Here is a 19,635-nt window from a genome sequence, read left to right on the forward strand (position 1 = left end):
ATCCGGTCTTTAAGTGATGATGTGATGAAACCTGCCCAAAGTAGTCTGCATTTAATAAGCCTGGTGTGTTTTTAACATGTTTTAATGCTTCGTATCTTGTTCTATGTAATCTCAACAAGCCCCTAAAAACAGGCAGTGATCACTGTCTGCTTCTCTCGGTCAGACTTAAAGACCGGATACGTGCCCTTGTTACAAAATTGCCATCAAACCCAGAAGCAGGGTCAAGGTTTGTCTTCTTCTCTTCTCAGCAGTTCCCCTCTTCAGCCCTCTGATTGTTCCTCCTGGGTCAGTCTGCTCCTTTAAGTTTTGGACTTTTTTCTTGTTTTTTAGTCCCAAGGACCAATTCACCTTTGGGTCCTTTCACATATAAATCAGCCAAGTCTCAGAAATCACCTTTCTCCAAAAGCTGTTTTAAAATAAAAATAATAATAATAAAAAAAAAACGAAACAAGTTTTTTGCTTTTTAATATCCTCAATTGTATTTGCTTTCTTATATCCAAAATTACTATGGCATACTTATTCTAAGAAGTCCACAGTACAAACCCCAACCTTTACAGGGATGCTTTTTGGGGACGGACAGATATGTAATGGGAAAAAGGAGCTTCCACCAGACTCAAAGCTTTGTTAATTTGGTTTGTCTATCTAGAAGGAAATGTGATGATAAAAATGAACAAACCTTAATGACAAATATTATAACAGTTATAACAATCTATTTGGGGGAAAGAAAACTAAATTCAAACCAAACCAAATGAGTCCCTACGAGCAAACACTTGGTAGGAAAGTGGGAAACACAGTGGGAAAGAAAATTCATTTTTAAAAGGAAGAAACCTCCAGCAGAACCAGGCTTAGGGGGGGGGGGGGGGGGGGGGGGGGGGGGCATCTGCTGTGACTGGTTGGAGGCTGATGGAAGGAACACAGGATAAAAGGGATTGATAATAACTGGTTATATATAAACACCATATAGTGAAGAAGAAATACTCAGAAGCCCGTAGCAGACTATTGCAGCATAACTAAGGGAGAATTCAGGGTCACTATAACTATATGCTTTAGCAAAAAGGAAAGTTTGAAGCCTAATCTTAAAAGTAGAGATAGTGTCTGTCTCCTGAATCCAAACTGGAAGCTGGTTCCACAGAAGAGGGGCCTGAAAACTGAAGGCTCTACTTTTAAATACTCTAGGAACCATGTCAGGTGACCATGTCATGAACACACTGAGAGGAGGCCAAGGGTTTGCAGCAGTGTCAACAAAGCAAGGAGGGAATCTAAAATATAAAACGTATTTAGAGTTATTTATCTTTTTTTCTTTGCTACATAAAACACACAAAACCATTAAATGAGAAGCTGTGTCCAAACCTTTGACAGGTAGTGCATGTATCCTAAATCACTTATCTGCTGACCTGGTGCTCCCTGTACCCACACTCCTGACACTGAACCAGCACCACTGATGATCTTTTATGTCGAAAAAATGTGCAAGAGGCTCCCTGGGAAATGTATTTGTTTTTCTACACACTATTTATTTTGTAATAATAATACACGCTCAGTATAACCCACATAAACAGAAACATGTTCCTCTGCATGCATTTTGCACAGTCCCTATGACTGTCGCAGGTGCTGACAGCTTTCAGTCGGCTACACTTTGTTTGAATAATTACTAAGTCTAAGTTATATTTGCCAACACTGCCAATAATTAATATTAAAAATAAAAATGTTTAAGCAGTAAAAAAAAATGCAAGTTTAAATTTATTTCTAAAAGTTAACATTTGTTTTGTTTGTATTTAGTTTCAGGTTAATGTAAAGGGAACAAACGTCATAACATTATTATTAAAAATATTAAAATGTGGAAAATGATTGCACAGAGCTCATCAATCTTGCACAAAATTTAAAAAAAAAGCCTATTTATCTAAGCAGAACACTGAGTCATACAGTGTGACTCACTGTATGACGTACAGCCTTTTTTTATAAAGCAAACTCTTTTTCCTAAATAAATTAGTGAGATGCAATTTTGTTTCAAGCCTACAGATTATCTGCTTTAACATGAGCGTTTAAAAGTTATAGCAAGGATTCAAGTACTTCAGTTTTGAGGCTTTCTTCGGGGGAGGAGCCACAGTATCCAAGATTGTTTCAGTGAGGATGTAACACGATTACTGAGATGATCGACTCACAAGAGCTTAGGTAGCTGCTCTGCACTGTGTTGGTACGCGGTAATGAAGAGAGCAACAGTGGAGGAATTATGTCCTTAAATGTAGTTACAGCACATAACAAAAGACATCTAATGTAATGAAATGTACTTCTCACTGCTGTGTGATTCATCCCTGCAGATTTCAATGTTATTATAAAGTGATCAGAAAAAGAAGGAATGCTAACGACTGTTTGGTTTCCATGATATATGTCAAGATCTAAAGAGTGATTATAATGGGCTCTTTAACATTTTAAGAGAATTCAACTGAGTAAAATAAAATAAAATAAAATAAAATAAAATAAAATAAAATAAAATAAAATAAAATAAAATAAAATAAAATAAAATGTGCATGCATGATGGTTGAAGGTTCCCAGGGCAGGCGCTGGTGCCTTAGTTTAAAAAAGTGAACCAGTGTAAGATCACAGACCTCCAGAGATGCACGATCAGCAGAAACAACACAGGTTAGTCCAGCTAGAAGTATAAAGTCTGCATTCGACTTTATTCACCATCTACTTTCTGTGGGCTAAAATATTAATATGTGGGATTAAATATTATTAATGAAGACTTTATTATTGTTTAAAGTAACTATTTATTAAAGTGCAGCGATCTATTAATTCCACAGTAAATTTATAATAACATTGCTATACTGTTAGTTATAACTAAAACAACACTAAAACAGAAATTCATATTTTAAACTTTAAACATTTTGATTTTGCTCCTTTTGTATTTATTTTGCCAAATTTGAACCTTTCTTTGTGTATTTTTAATACATTATTGTACTTGTATAGTACCTGGTGACGTTAACGACTGCTGACAGCGAGGTTGAGCATGTGTGACAAACAAAGCTTTGACTTGTGACTCGTCTTCATGGGCCTTTGTCTGTGTGAGTCCTTCCTCACAGTCGGTGTGTAGATGAGGCGTACATGTGTGTAAAACTGCATGTGCATATCTTCCCACATAAGTGAAGATGACTCCAGCCACGCTTACAAACACACACATGCACACACACACAATTTACTGAAGCATGACAACAAGGTTGACTTCGTCCCTGCAGGCTTTTCATTTACTGCCCAGCATAATGCCGCATCCCTACCCACCCCCACCCCCGCCCAAACACACAATCACGCACAGCTTCTTATTGGCTATTATCTGGGCTGTCGGAGCCTGTGTTGATACCTAATGAAGGGCCACGGTTGCCATTTTTCAGCTGATGGTCACCAAGGTAACAGGAGTGTTGGGGGGAAAGGGGGCACTGGTGAGGGTGGTTTTGTTGGGGGATTATTACAGGGAGTAAGGAATAAAGGAGCCAGTTCAGTGCAGAATCAGATTTGATTTAGTTGTTTTCAGTCATTGTTCAGGAACACAAACAAACCATTTTCCAGTTCCACACCAGAAAGAACAAAAGTCATTGTTGAACATATTTACTGAAAAGGCCTTTCTATTCTGACCCCAGTGCAGTTAGTGGTGATTCGAGATGACCCAGAGGTGTGAATGTCACCTGTGTCAGCCCGCCGATCTGTCCGGTGCTTAAAAAAGCATTGAGCACCAGCTTTTATTTCCAATTGTGTCAGATTTCAAATTGACAAATGATCAGAGGTAGAAGGAAGGCAGAAGTTTTATATTATAAAAACACACATGTTCTGGAATTCTCTCGATGCTGGGTGATAAGAACATTACAGTAGCAACACTCGTTTAGATTTGAAAACCCTGAAACTGTTTATTCGGCCTCCTCGTTTTCTGTTTTGGGTTACTTCTTCTTTAGTCTTGTTTCTGAATTCCTTTCTGTCTCCTAAATACAACAAATGTTTATTCCCAATGCACTCGCTCCTCTTCCACTGCCACTCATCATTTTTCTCATATTTGTTATCATGCTCGGCTGATGGACAGTTTGTCCTTTAACTAAGAGACATAATTGCATTTTGAGAGGGACGGATGACACGAGGGCCAGATTAATCAAAAACCTAAACTCATTCCTGAAGGACACTTGTAAGGTGGCAATTCCACACACTGTCTCCAGGCAATCTGCAACAATGAGATGTGGCAGGTCTAATACTCCATGCTCACTCTGACCTAATGAAAAGACAGTCCAGTCAGGATTATGAGATGCCTGCGAGCTCCAGCTGAGGACTGCAGCCTCTGTGAGCAGCAACAGCCTGTCTGGGTCGTGATGGATGAATCAGACTTTTAAATAAAGTAATTTGGAAACTAATGTCAAGATTATTCTGAATTAAAAGAATAAATAATTAGAAATATTGAATCATCTCACTACAGCAATATTTACAGCAATTTTTAACTGAATGTTTTAGATTGTGTGACAAATTTATTGATTTATAATAAATAAACACTGGTTCACCTTTTAGTGATATAAGTTCATATATATGTGCTCTGATACAGCACTACAGACACTCTGTGAATGTCTGCATGTGAAGTGTTCATCGCCGTGACGTCTGTGATGGTCCGCAGCGATGTTGCCTGCTCGATTCCTGAATCATGGGCAAGTGGGCACCAATGTTTTTTATTCTGTAGCGCTCGCTGTCCTCTCGAGTCTCTTCTTCTTTGGTGGTTCACACCATGCAGAGTTGGATGAGCAGACTGGACTGCGGTGTTGAATTCAATAAAAAGCTCCTCAGGCTTGTGGAACTTCTGGGAATTATCGAGTTTCAGTAACAGATTTAATAGATATGCTACACTATCTGTATCTATGAACCCAAACCCGAGTTGTCTAAAGGCTCATGTCTCATCTCTTCCACACACGACAACACCCAGAACAAAAAGACCACACTGAGAAAAACACATTTTGATAACTTTAAATGTACAAAACAAAAAGCTGTTTCTATATTATATAGTGCACCTCACTGTCGACTTAGGCCCTCTCATCATTAGATGTGATTAAATAATAATAATAATAATAATAATAATAATAATAATAATAATAATAATAAGAAGAAGAAGAAGAAGAAGAAGAAGAAGAAGAAGAAGAAGAAGAAGAAGAAGAAGAAGAAGAAGAAGAAGAAGAAGAAGAAGAAGAAGAATGATAATAATAATAATAAGAAGAAGAATGATATAGATAATGAGATATTGCGCTGCACTGAGGTCTAGCAGGACAAGCACAGAGATGAGTCCACTGTCAGAGGCCATAAGAAGATCATTTGTAACCTTCACTAAAGCTGTTTCTGTGCTGTGATGAACTCTGAAACCTGACTGAAACTCTTCAAATAAACCATTCCTCTGCAGATGATCTGTTAGCTGTTTGACAACTACTCTTTCAAGGATTATGCGATAAACACAAACCTTCTCTATTTAAAACACACATGCAAGCCTTTGTGTGTGTGTGTGTGTGTGTGTGTGTGTGTGTGTGTGTGTGTGTGTGTGTGTGTGTGTGTGTGTGTGTGTGTGTGTGTGTGTGTGTGTGTGTGTGTGTGTGTGTGTGTGTGTGTGTGTGCGACTTGACAAAAACAGTAAGTGATTTTGGCTCGCCACAGAGAAGCATATCACATTATCACTCTCAGAGCCACACACACACACATGTGCACTCACTCACACACACACACACACACACACACACACACACACACACACACACACACAATGGGCCTCTGCAAGCCTTCCTGAGGCTAAGTGGCATTAACCTCCTTCTCTCATGGGGCCCAGACAAAAGCCCCCAAGGAGGGCTAATAATCACATCGCTATCTGCCCCTCCTCCTCCCCCTACAACACAGCAGCTCGCCTCATGTCAGAACTTCACACCACCGAAAAGCAAATTTCAACACAAAACTGAAACGCAGAACAAAACCAAACAGTTTTGTTAAATACTGGTTTGAAAAACATGTCAGTGTGTTGCTATCGTACATTTATAATTAAATGATAACTCATTCAATCTGATTTATATAGGGTCAAATCACAGTTTCCTCGAGGTGCTTTATATTGTACGGTAAAGAGCCGACAACAATACAGAGAACACAGAGAAAACTCAGATACTGCAGGAACAATGTGACTCTGCAGAACACCAAACCAGCCTTTTATCCTCACCAGGATATGTGAGGGTGCAGAGGAGGTAGCCCAACCAGTGTACGTGTATTTTGTGGACTTGAAAAAGGCCTTCAACCCTCAGGGTACCCTGTGGAAGGTTGACCGATGTTATGGGTCATTTGGCCCCTGGGTAGAAGTTAGGCTATGTTAGCTAAGTTAGACTTGTTTCTGGTGGGTGCTGGACTCTGCCAGGAGTGCCCTTTGTCACCAACTCTATGAACAGAACTTGTAGGCATAGCCAGGTGGTCATCTTTTTGTAGATAATTTGGTTCTGTTGGCTTCACCACGTGGTCACCTTCAGCTTGGTCTGGCCCAGATCACACCCACGTGTGAAGCAGTATGAGTCTGAGACAATGATGAAGTGCTCACTCCAAGTCTTGGAGTAGTTATTGCCCCAAGTGGAGGAGTTTAACTATCTCGGTGTCCCGTACAGAAGTGAGGGGAGATTCATGAGACTGAGAGATGGACTGGGGCAGCATCCACAGTGATGCGCATTTCTGCCTTAAGCCTACATTCTTTTTAACCCTTTAAAGCCGGTCAGAGCAGCACGCTCTGTTTTGCGTAGCTATTTTTAAATCCCGGTAGCTCTGCAACCACGTGAGCTAGCGCAATAATTTTTTTTTGCATATGAAACCGGAGGAGTTGTACTTACATCTTATGCCATCAGCTTGTCCTCGGTCACAGTTTCCTTCCACATATAGCTTTGCAAAAACTGCATAAAAAGCACTTGCAGCAACAAAAACATAATATTCCAGAAACACGCTTTGCTGATCCGATCAGCTGTTTGTAACACTTCCCATGTCCGCCATGACCTGCCCAAAACCGGAAGTGACGTAATTTTGCAGAAATGTAGTTTTTTACCATCAGGGCCTCATGAGCCTATACTGGTGTTTTTAAAAGTTCTGTTTGACTTTATGACTTTCTGTGTGGTTTCTGGGATGCTTAGGACTCATATTGCACTGCTGGAAATAGTTTATTTTGATGCATATGCTGCTTTTTTGCAAATTTGCATTATAATATTTATTTTTGTTTTTCCTGCAGTGTATAAAAATTGGTGTATTTCAAAAATAAAACTATGAAGACACTCAAAATAAATTTCCTGTGGTGGGAAACTATTTTGTGCAACTTTTTTGTATTTACAGTTTTGAGGGATAAGCCTCTTAAATTTCTCTAACTAGAAATATATGTTAAAAAAAACAAAAACGATTTTAATTTTTTTGTAGTTTATTGCACTTTTTTGCAATTTATGTAATTACTATGCACTTAATGCAGACATATTATTAAAATTTGGGCTATAATGGTTGTATTGATGTATAGCAACTTGAAATGCTCCCAAAAACGGCTCCACAGCAGGTAAAATATAATATAATATAATATAATATAATATAATATAATATAAGCTCTGGCGGACTTGGTTCTATGGTAGGTCTTGAAGGGTTAATAGCCAGCAGGAGGTAAACAGCTGAGTTTTTGTAAGTGCATTTCACTTTGTGTCCAAAAGGACATTATTGCAGGGTATGCCAACACCTGCTCTTACTGCAAAGGGAAGTGATTATGGGATTCATTGGCCAAAGAACCATAAAAAAGAAAGCACACATAAGTAGCTTGGAAGCAATTTTCAGCTTGTGGGTAATGAGCACAGAAACACAGGATCTTTAAAAATGCAAGAAAATAAAGCCTGAAAGGCCACACCCAACCAGTTGGTTCAAACCCATAACTTGCTTGCTGTGAGGCAGCAGTGCTAACCACCATAGCACTGTGCAGTATGTTCTCCCTGTGCCTGCATGGGTTTACTCCAGATATTCTCTCTTACTACCATAGTCCGTGCAATACAGGTTAATGGGTGATTCTAAATTGGCCAAATGTGTGAATGTAAGTGTGAACTGTTGTCTGCTCCTATGTGTCCCTGTGATAGACGGGAACCTGAGTGCGCCCTCTGTCTCACCCTGTGACAGCTGGAAAAGTCTCAGATCACAACCTTGAACTGGATAAACAAAGAAAATGGATGAACATCATCAAGATATCCAAGAAAACATCATGTCCAAATCCTCAGAGGAGAATAAGCAGGCCAGTGAACACACACATGATCACATGATCTATTTTTAACTGTTTGTTTGTGCTGTATGTATGTGATTATACAATATCTATTTTGTAAAATAATTTTCTATTTTATGTTCATCACAAGGACAAATAAAAAAGAAGACATGACATATCTGTTGTTTTGCTAAGACCAGGTAAACTCCCAGCCTGCTGGCCTTGGAACAGGCCTCCTCCTCCTCCTCAGTGGTCCTACTGTCTGATCCTGTCTGTCAGTCACTTAATGTCACCTGATCCAAACCCAACACGTTCTCACTCCCAAAGCGTCACATTTTACGCTCGGTGACAAATCGTTAACATATTACGTTTTCGGCTACCCACCACATTCCTAAATGACGACCTCGGAAAAATGAGGAAATATGAGAACCGTATGGACTCAATCTACACATGTTCGCTCTTTTTCTTCAAATCACTTAGAAACACGCTATTTAACATCATTAAAGTCTTGGTTAAGATCAGGAAAAAGGTTATGGTTAGGGCTAGGGATAAGGTTAGGTTTAGGGCTGGAATACAGGGCTGGAACGTCTATTACCGCGGGAGCGTCATTGCACTGGATTTCAGCCATAACCCGCCACGTACCATAAGAACGCCGAAGGTCTCCTTTTGCGTTCATCAGGAACGCCGCGGGACGTGACAAAACGTCGGCATGTTACGCCTCGGGAGTGAGAACGGGCTCTCCAAACCACAAATCTTTCCAGAAGACAGGCTCCCCAAAAGAAAACTCGGCTTTTCTCTTATCATCCTGTCTGTGTTGGTGCGTAACTTTGGTCAGTATGATATTTGCTCTGTGAGCCAATCAGTCAGAATTAAACATACTTAAATTAAATTAAATAATTAAGCATACTCTCTCTCAGTGTGTTCACTGAGTCTCGTTTAACAGCATGTTGTATATTCTAATAGAAAGAAAGAAGAAACTCTCTCTTTGACCTTCCTCTTTGGTCAGCATGTGCTGCATTTGGACCATTAAGCATTTTTTAAATATGAACCAAGTTGTTTGCGCACCGTTTTCCACCTCGCCAACCTGTTCTTCTGCTTCCTCAGTTCTTTGACTGCTGAGCTTAACGTCATTCATCTGACAGTTTCATTACCTGTGCTCCATGTGGTCCTTTCCCATCATTGTTTGATCATTTTTGGACTTTGTTTTACTCTCGTTTCCATCATTGTCCTTCTATCTGCAAGCTTACAATTCAGAGTGGGGTTAGTTTAGCTTTAATAGGATACAATAGATAATATTTCAAAGAAAGAAATCTAGTATTAGTTTTGCCATTTTTAAAACTTGCTGGACTAACGGTTACCTTTATTATAAATACGTTACACTTGTCTCAGTGGCCTTTTTAAAAATTATTTACGATTAAATAAAAGGAGCAGTTTTAACAGGCAAAGGGTTTCAAGCCTAAAGATGAATAGGAAAGCAATCATGCATTAACGAGGGTGGGGGGTGGGGGCAGAAAGGAATAAATGTGAAGGGGCACCAGGAGTGGAGGAAGCGGGGTGGGGGAGGTGAGAGTGTAGGATCTGGACAGACAGAGATAACAGCGCTCTCTCTCTTTGAATTGTCATGTGAATAGTGTGTCACAGCGAGCATCTGGTTGATGAAGATAGCAGGGTCCGCTGCAGTAATCTACTCTGCACACATCGCACGCGGATCCATGAAAACACACTTTATCATGATTGAATGTTGTCCGGTAAAGTGTTCATCAAAACCTGTACACTCAGTAAACGTACACCATTACCACAACAAATCACCATCAATGATTCTTTCCAACGGTATTTGTTTGTTTTGTTGTTGTCACTTCTTCACATAATGAGATGCCTGCAGGAAAGACCAACAACCAAAATAAACCTTTGGGTAATATGACGGAAAAACCAATGAGACATCATTTTCTACAGAATGAGTTGGAACCAGGAAGTGTGAGGCAATAGAGTTGGCTTGGTTCTTCTGTACTTAATTTATTATATATTCAACTATACCTGAGCATACAAGCACTGCTTTTTCTATTAACTGTATTTACTTATTTGTAAAATGCTCTCAAAATATTTCTATTCAGTCACGTTTCTTGTAACCCTGCAAAATGAATTCCTTGCTATTATTAATCATTTATCTGTCTTCCTTCTCTCACCCCAACCAATCACAGCAGATGGCCCCGCCCCTCCCTGAGCCTGGTTCTGCTGGAGGTTTCTTCCTGTTAAAAGGGAGTTTTTCCTTCCCACTGTCGCCAAAGTGCTGCTCATAGGGGGTCATATGATTGTTGGGTTTTTCTCTGTATCTATGAAGCACCTTGAGGCGACTTTTGTTGTGATTTGGCGCTATATAAATAAAACTGAATTGAATTGAATTATACCATTGGTTATATTAATTTACTACGTGATTATTACCTATTTATATTATTATTGTTGTTATTATCATTTATAGGTGCTTTATATTGTAAGGTAGATCCTACAATAATACATACAGAGAAACCCAACAATCATATGACCCCCTATGAGCAGCACTTTGGCGACAGTGGGAAGGAAAAACTCCCTTTTAACAGGAAGAAACCTCCAGCAGAACCAGGCTCAGGGAGGGGCGGGGCCATCTGCTGTGATTGGTTGGTGTGAGAGAAGGAAGACAGGATAAAGACATGCTGTGGAAGAGAGACAGAGGTTAATAACAGATATGATTCAGTGGGGTGATATGGTACTATAAGGTCATTAAGATAAGATGGGGCCTGATTATTCAAGACCTTGTATGCATCAAATTATTACTATTAAAAATAGAATAAGGATTTTAATAGGTTTCAGGAATCAATAGTAGTTCAGTGTATAGAGTCATAGCTGTAAATGATCTCAATCACTGTTGTGCTACTGAAGTGGAAATAACAGGCAGCAGTATTGACAGCAGAGAAGCGGAACAGCTGTTGTTTTGTGGTTAACTACAGTGAGACACAACAGTAATGAACTCAGACTAGAATCAATGGACTTTTTTTAAACATGACACTAACACTGCTGTACACGTGGGAATAGCTCAACACGTACAAACTTAGTCAAAGCTTGCTCCAATCAGTTAACACTGTGTTTCATAATATTTTTGTGTATGTACACACTTGGAACAACAAACCACTGACACTTTGGCCACACGCAAACACACAAGTGTCAAGTTATGCCTGCAAGCATCGTGACATGAGGATAATATCTATAGAACACTGGATCCTGCCACTGCTCCCTCACTGCAGCCTTTAACACAAGATGAAGCCACTGATAGAGTCCACAGAGGCTCACTGAGGACTGAATAATGACAGGACAATAAAGTGGGGTTGTGTGGTCGTGACAATGGCTGACACTGTCATGCACAGTGGGACGATGGTAATGAGGAGACGAGTTTCTTTGCATCTTGGTAAGTTGTGTAGAGTCTACAATAAATATGAAGTTGAACAAAATATACTAATTGGACTTTAATGGGACACATGGAAACATTAGAAAGCATTAGAGAAAGAAACAGTGTGTGAAAGAAACACACAGACAGTGTTTTCTTATCTTTCTACACAACCTAAAACTGGTTCTCAGATGTACAAGACTTGTTTTAACATCATAATTTGGACATCTGTGAGACCATATAGTCATTTCACAGAGCAGAATGGCCACATTCAGGTTTGTAATATTGTTGCTTGGCTTTTTGGCCAAATTGATACATTTTTACTTTATTGTATCTTCAGGGATACACCAGCATATCATTAACCTTTTACAGAAAGTTGCCAAATTTGGTCTCCAGTTTCCCCAGCATCCTCCTCTATCACAAGGCTGACTATTAGTTAAAGTAGGAATTGACGGGTGGGGGAACCCTCTCTCTTTTATCATCTACACTGTTATCTATTACCTAAACTAAGAAAAAACACTAAATACTACAGCCTAATAGGACTTCTGCAATACACTGTATGTTTTGGACCATAAGGTCTGTTTTCATTAGTGCTGTCAAAATTAACACGTTAACGCAAATGAATCCGCCATCACGGTCACGTGATTAAAATCTTTAACGCAATTAACGCATCTGGAGTGCAGAATGATTCAAAATCCCTGAAATGTTTCTGTCAACACATTTCGGGCAGTTTGTCCAAGTCGAGTTACCTTCGCACATGCTAATGGCTGAATCAATCAACTCAATATGGAAAATGATAAACGCACTTTGGCTCTCTCGATGGGAAATTTGAGTATTAAAAAATAACAAATAAACAAACAAATAAAAGTATTATGCACATTGTGCAAAAAGGAATTTTCTTTTCACTGAAGCACAACCAGCTTAAAATATCACATTGACGCGAAGCATACGTTAGTCGGGGATGCTGCTAGCACTTTGGCTAACGTCTCACACAGCTTGGACAAACTGCTCACAGAGCATCGGGGACGCAGTAAGTCCACCTCGCACATATTCACTGACACAGTTGCCAAAGCGATTGCAACAAACTGCAGACCTGTTAATATTGTTGAAAACATGCACTTTACACAGCTTTGGTTCCTCGTTTCAAGGACTTGAAGCGCCTCCCCAAGAGTGACAGACAGAGTGGATAAATGTTTATTTTTGTTAACATGAATGTGCAAGATGTTCAATACACATATTTTAACTGTTTTCTCAGGTCTGTTTACTCATGCAACATAATGCGATTGATATAGAATAAAAATGAATATCTAATCGTGATTAATCAAAATTAATCTACAGTAACCCTGTGATGACTCTGATTAAACATTTGAATTGTTTGACAACACTAATAAATATTATATATTAGTGTATACTTATTAGTACAGGGCTCTAGAGTGAGACCAATCTGGTCTCAAATTTCTCTGTCTCTGCTTTCTCAACCGACAGCCCGTACACGGACACGCCGTTGGGGCTGAAAGCCGACAGCTCACTGATTCTAATGCGTCGGCGGCGCTTTGCGTTTGTGTCTTCTTTATGATTCTGAGCTGCAGGTTTTATCTCTTTCCAACCAAGATTCCCTGAACCAGGGAAAAGAAGATCCAAACTATGATTCACATTTGTTAAATGTCGTCATTAATTCACTCTTTTGCTGTTTTGCTTCCACCACAATAAAATCACACTTCATGCACAGCTCTCTCTCAGCTTCCCATCTCAAATCTCTGTTTTCTACATTATTCATTTGCTTATTACCCATCAGTTTACCGTTGTTTACAGCGCTGTCGACCGCTGTCTTTTTTTTTTACTTTACTTAAATGACCTCAGACAAGAAAGACTAATTTCTGTTGTTCAATACTGAAGAAATTTAAACTTTTTAAAATTATGCAAAGTTGCAGAATATTTTTAAGTTTTTCTGCTATAAAAATCCAGACCAGGAAAATCTCCTTCATGTTTTTCTGTTTTATCCTCAGTTACTTTCACACAAAGGCCTCTGCTGTGATGTTCACACCTCTGATAAAGTCTCACATGTATCAGTACTGATAAATGAGCAGAATTATAATATTTCTGACTGTTTCAGTCAAAACTGAATCGAATCAGGACCTTGTGAATTGAATGGATTATAGAAATCAGTGATAAAACCCAGCCCTCATGAGCAGCCTAGGCCTGACAGAAGTGGATGTAGCTGTGGGTAATAAGAAAAGATGAAAAGAACTATTGATACATTTTTTGTTAAGTTAAGGCCTGATCTGTCTGAAATTCATAGCCAGCTGTGACACGGAGCCATCAACCTCTGAATGCTGAAAAAGCAGCAGTGTATCCAGGAAACACATTATAGTGTCTCCTCTAACACTGCCTTTCAGCGGAAGGCAGCAGCAAGCAGGTCGTCAGAGGAGCTGATGAGATGATTAAGTTTAACATTGTCTACAATATTGCCAAAAAGTGCCAACGCACATTAACCCTTTAAGACCTACCGTAGAACCAGGTCCGCCAGAGCTTATATTATATGTTTACATGCTGTGGAGCCATTTTTGGGAGCATTTCAAGTTACTATACATCAATACAACCATTATAGCCCAAATTTTAATAATATGTCTGCATTAAGTGCATAGTAATTACATAAATTGCAAAAAAGTGCAATAAACTACAAAAAATTTAAAATCGTTTTTGTTTTTTTAACATATATTTCTAGTTAGAGAAATTTAAGAGGCTTATCCCTCAAAACTGTAAATACAAAAAAGTTGCACAAAATAATTTCCCACCACAGGAAATTTATTTTGAGTGTCTTCATAGTTTTATTTTTGAAATACACCAATTTTTATATACTGCAGGAAAAACAAAAATAAATATTATAATGCAAATTTGCCAAAAAAACAGCATATGCATCAAAATAAACTATTTCCAGCAGTGCAATATGAGTCCTAAGCATCCCAGAAACGACACAGAAAGTCATAAAGTCAAACATAACATTTAAAAACACCAGTATAGGCTCATGAGGCCCTGATGGTAAAAAAAAACTACATTTCCGCAAAATGACGTCACTTCCGGTTTCAGGCAGGTCATGGCGGACATGCGATAGTTCGTGCTGATGGAGTAGGAAGTGTTATGAACAGCTGATCAGATCAGCAAAGCGTGTTTCTGGAATATTATGTTTTTGTTGCTGCAAGCGCTTTTTATGCAGTTTTTGCAAAGCTATATGTGGAAGGAAACTGTGACCGAGGACAAGCTGATGGCATAAGATGTAAGTACAACTCCTCCGGTTTCATATGCAAAAAATTTATTGTGCTAGCTCACGTGGTTGCAGTGCTACCGGGATTTAAAAATAGCTAAGCAAAACAGAGCGTGCTGCTCAGACCGGCTTTAAAGGGTTAGCACAAGCACTTTTTCAGTAACTTATCTTTCCTTAGAAATGTGCTCTAAATAAAGAACTTTGTGTTGACAAGATTGTTAGTTAATCATTTACAAATCAATATTGTCTGTATGGACAGCAATTTTTCCCCACAAAAAAGTGCATACCTAAAACTGCGGTTTTAGGTATGCACTTAAAACCTAAAACAATACCTAATACCTAAAATACCTAAAATTGTACAAGCAATGCGGTTGAAAAATTTGGGTGCGCCTAACTTTTGTGCTGTTAGTCGCGCCAGTACAACCGTGGCAAAACGTTGGTCTAGAGCGCTGTAGTATATAGGGTTTTTTTAAAGTTTTTTTTTTTTTTTTTACAGGAGAGAACCTGTGCTAAACGATTGAAGAAAACTATTCAAATTCTCTTTGAATTTAAGCACACATTCTTTGTGTTTATTCTGCATTTACTTCATTATTTTTGCATAAATGTCAGTTACGTGCTTAAATATACAGGTGAAAAAAATTTAATTGCAACCAGGCTATTGATCAAGTAATTGCGAATGATCGCGATTAATTACAGGAAATTGTGAGATTAATTAGTTAACTTTTCAAATCTATTGACAGCACTAGTTTTCATACAACAGCGCACCGGATTATAGGGCACATTAAGCGAAACAAAGCAGTCAGATGAGTCAAACTATGACTGGGCGATATATCGAGTTTTTAAATATATCGATATATTTTTATACGAGATATGAGATGTGACAATATCGTTTATATCGATATAGTCTATGTTACATTATAAATATACTTGTGGAACTGCAAGTTTGCCTCTCTTTTGTCCACTTTTGTCTCTACGCTGCGTTACTCTGCCTCGCCTCTCCTTCACTGAACACAACTCCCCCTCCCCCATCGCTTCACCTGCAGGCAACGACAGGGCGGATACGGCAACTATCAAAGAGGAGCTGGTTGGTAAAAAGAAAACATTTGGAGATTACCATTTCAGTGCTGCAGCGTTACTCTCGTTAAAATGACGTTAACGGCATAACTGTATAAACGTGGCAAATCTCCGTTAACGAGTTACTGCGGCGTCAATGCGTTAGCGTTGCGGTTAGTGTTAGCGGTTACGTGCAGCTAGCATTACTAGTATTTTCACCATTTACAACAGCGCCATAAAGTGCAAAATGAAGAGTGTGTGAAACTGCGTGCTGTATCCCAGACCACGAAGTCTCCAGCCCCCTGCCCCAAAACAAACTACCCTACAAACTCGTATACCGTATTTTTCGGACTATAACCTTACACTAAATTTATTTATTTATGGAGAATTAGTATTTAATAAATGCTGATAATTTATTTCTGAGTAATTTCCATGTACATCTGCGCTGTATGTTAATAAAAGTGCCTATGTGAGATCTGGGACACAGTTTTGACTAAGAACTCTCTTTTTGTTCTTACTTTATGGTTTTAAAAAATATCAAGATATATATCGTATATCGCCATCCAGCTAAAGAATATTGAGATATGAATTTTAGGCCATATCGCCCAGTCCTAAGTCAAATTTTATTCAACTCATTCTTCTTGCTTCCTCCACTTCTGTACCATTGATTCATTAATGTTGAATTCTCTTCAGCTGCTCTTTTTCCATGTTGTTGCAGTATATGAATGACTAACCTCGTATTGTGGATGGATTATCTCAGTTGTTCTCCTGACTGAAGTTTGGTCCGTTTACAGCATCCTGCCATGCGATTGCATTTGTCTCTAACCATCAGGAACCCTCACGTTAACTTTTATCGAGTGGAAAAAAGTTAGCGTTCATCCTCCAGCTTCACTGTTTATGTTACGCTAACATAGCTGTGTAGCTAGCCACCACATAGCACATCATTATATACCAGCTAGCCCAACTTCAGTAACCCTACAAATGTCACTGCTGTTTAGTTTTCTGTCTTCATTTAAGTTGGAAGTGATAGCAGAGCTGTACGTTTGAATTTTATCAGAAATCTCTCAGTCAGAACATGCTATATCATGTTTAGGTGGAAACTAGCGAGCTAACTTCCTGCTAACTTCTAACTCTGTTAAATGTAATAAATCCTGTTTTCATGGATGCCTGGATGTTAAACTTAATTGTTACACCTGGTAAAGCAGCAACGCTGATCATTTTATTAAAGATGAACGAATTTAGACAGTTTTTAACTCTCTGCGATGCCGCAGAGTTTGTTTGACTTTGGGACCTGAAGAGGATGGAGTTTTGGACCCAGATTACTCCGTGAGGCTCCTGACTACGGTAGCCATAATGCTCCAACAATCCATCAAGCAGTGCAGCTTCATAGCTTACCAAAGTCGTACTACAACATTTTTGACAGATTTCTGAGCGCCGTGTAGCACATAAAATCGGTTCCAGGTCAGTAAGCACAACCAGAATTCATACATAAGGCGCACTGTCGATTTTTGAGAAAACTTCAGAATTTTAAGTGCGCCTTATAGTGTGGAATATACGGTAGTTTATCACTGTTAAATGAATCATTGTAAGCTACCCAGTTTACTCCCGTTTAAACCCACTTCCAGTCCAGTATAAATTTATGACATTATTATTATGGGATTATTATGAATTATCACATCAAATCCAACATCATATAAAAAATATAAAATGAGTAAGTATTTACACGTAAGCGTTAAATTTCTAGATTACGTAATGCCACTCTGAGTAGTCTTTACTTTAGAAAAGAAGCTCTCATCTTCCTCTTTTGTCCTCTCTTTCTTACACCTTTTATCTCCAGAGTAAAATTGTTACACACTTTTTACTTCCCTGTAAATGACTGTCACTGGACCTGTAGCAGAAAGACTGACTGCCAAACTTTACAGAAAGTGTTTGCGTGTTGAAAAGTTGTATTTAAACTAACAGCCACTTCAGAAGATTAAACCTCGTTTTATGTTTAATATTTCTTCCTCCTCTGTAGCACAAAGACAGCTTCACATCTGAACCTTGAATGCATGATGGGGCAATGATGAAAAAACGAATATTCAGTGTAGGGATGCACCGATACCGATACCGGTACCAATACCGGTATCGGGTATCGGCCTCGATACCACATTTTCTAAAGTACTCGTACTCGTTAAAAGTCCCCCGATACCGAGGACCGATACCACAGTCTGAGACCTGTCTATGTTTGAGCGGCATGTAAGAGGTTAATCACAGGCCCCGAGTGCCCGCCCCCAGGCCCCGGCTGCAGCTCAGAACGGGGAGAAGGCGAGGCGAGACATATCAGCTGTGTGGAACTATTTCAAAGTGAACAAGACGTGAAAACAAAGGCGGACTGCAAATTGTGCTCAGCGAAATTGTCCAGAGGAGGCTCAAAAGGTAGCGCATTTAACACAAGCAATTTAATCAAGCACCTAAAATCCCAACACGACAACGAGTACAAAGAGTTTACCCACGCTTATTTACCCATGCTTATTAGCACAGAGGAGCATAGCTGATGCTATAGCAGTGGGACGGAAAATAGTTGGGCATTTTAAACATTCCGCCTTAGCCTACTCCCGCCTCGAGGACATTCAGGGACAGCTCAACCAGCCAATAAAGAGACTGCAGCAGGACGTACAGACGTGCTGGAACAGCACGTATTACATGCTCCAGTCCCTCATTGAGCAAAAGCGAGTGCTGGGCGTGTATGTGTCCGAACTCCCTGACTATCTCACCGCTCACCAATGGGTTCTTGTGGAGACGACTGTTGCCATCCTCGCCCCCTTTGAGGAACTAACTAAAGAAGTAAGCAGCTACGACGCACTAGCCTCTGATGTCATCCCAGCTGTGACTGTGCTAGTGAGACTTCTAAACAGAGAAACAGACAAACAAATTTAAAATTAAATTTTGAGGCAGTTAAACAACTCCTTGGTGGCAGAGCCCCTGGTGTTGATGAGGTCCGCCCCGAGTTCCTGAAGGCTCTGGACGTTGTAGGGCTGTCCTGGTTGACACGCCTCTGCAATGTTGCGTGGAGATCAGGGGCAGTACCCGTGGACTGGCAGACCGGGGTGGTGGTCCCCATCTTCAAGAAGGGGGACCGGAGGGTGTGTTCCAACTACAGGGGGATCACACTCCTCAGCCTCCCTGGGAAAGGCTATGCCAGGGTGCTGGAAAGGAGAGTTCGTCCGCTAGTCCAGTGGTTCCCAAACCTTTTTTGCTGGGCCCCCCTTGTTTTACAAGAAAAATGTTCGCGCCCCCCCCCCCCCCTTCGCACGCGCGCGCGCACGCACGAACACATATTTTGCTCCATTGTGGTTGATTTCACACCTCAAACATTTAGTAAACAATTAAGCAAATACAAGTAATCTGCAATAAATTACAGGTAGTAAAAAAATAAACTACTAAGTCTTTTACGCTACGTCCACACCTACACGGGTATTTTTGAAAACGCAGCTGTTTCATCCACACGTAAACGGCGTTTCGAATCCCTCTGCAAAATGGGTTCAAAAACATAAATAACTGTAGGATGCTGTTTGTCCGTGATTTGAACCGGGGGAACAAATCGTGGCAGGATCAGCCTGATGTTATTTGTATCCCGCTGTAACTTTACTGTATAAAGAGCTAACATCTCCAAAATGTCAGGAG

At 39.7% G+C, this 19,635-nt stretch overlaps 1 protein-coding gene and 1 long non-coding RNA gene across 8 annotated transcripts in view; both read right to left on the reverse strand.

Moving 5' to 3' along the window:
• Positions 1 to 19,635, reverse strand: part of nrxn3a (neurexin 3a) — a 190,859-nt gene that overhangs the window by 117,128 nt on the left and 54,096 nt on the right. The window lies entirely within an intron of this gene.
• Positions 3,618 to 19,242, reverse strand: LOC146496777 (uncharacterized). Its single transcript, XR_014871264.1, has 2 exons — positions 10,625 to 19,242; positions 3,618 to 10,386 (listed from the first exon to the last, which is right to left on the reverse strand). It is a non-coding gene; the product is annotated as an uncharacterized LOC146496777 (long non-coding RNA).

Source organism: Neolamprologus multifasciatus, chromosome 19 (genome assembly GCF_963576455.1).
Source record: "Neolamprologus multifasciatus chromosome 19, fNeoMul1.2, whole genome shotgun sequence".
In the NCBI taxonomy this organism is placed as follows: Eukaryota; Metazoa; Chordata; class Actinopteri; order Cichliformes; family Cichlidae; genus Neolamprologus; species Neolamprologus multifasciatus.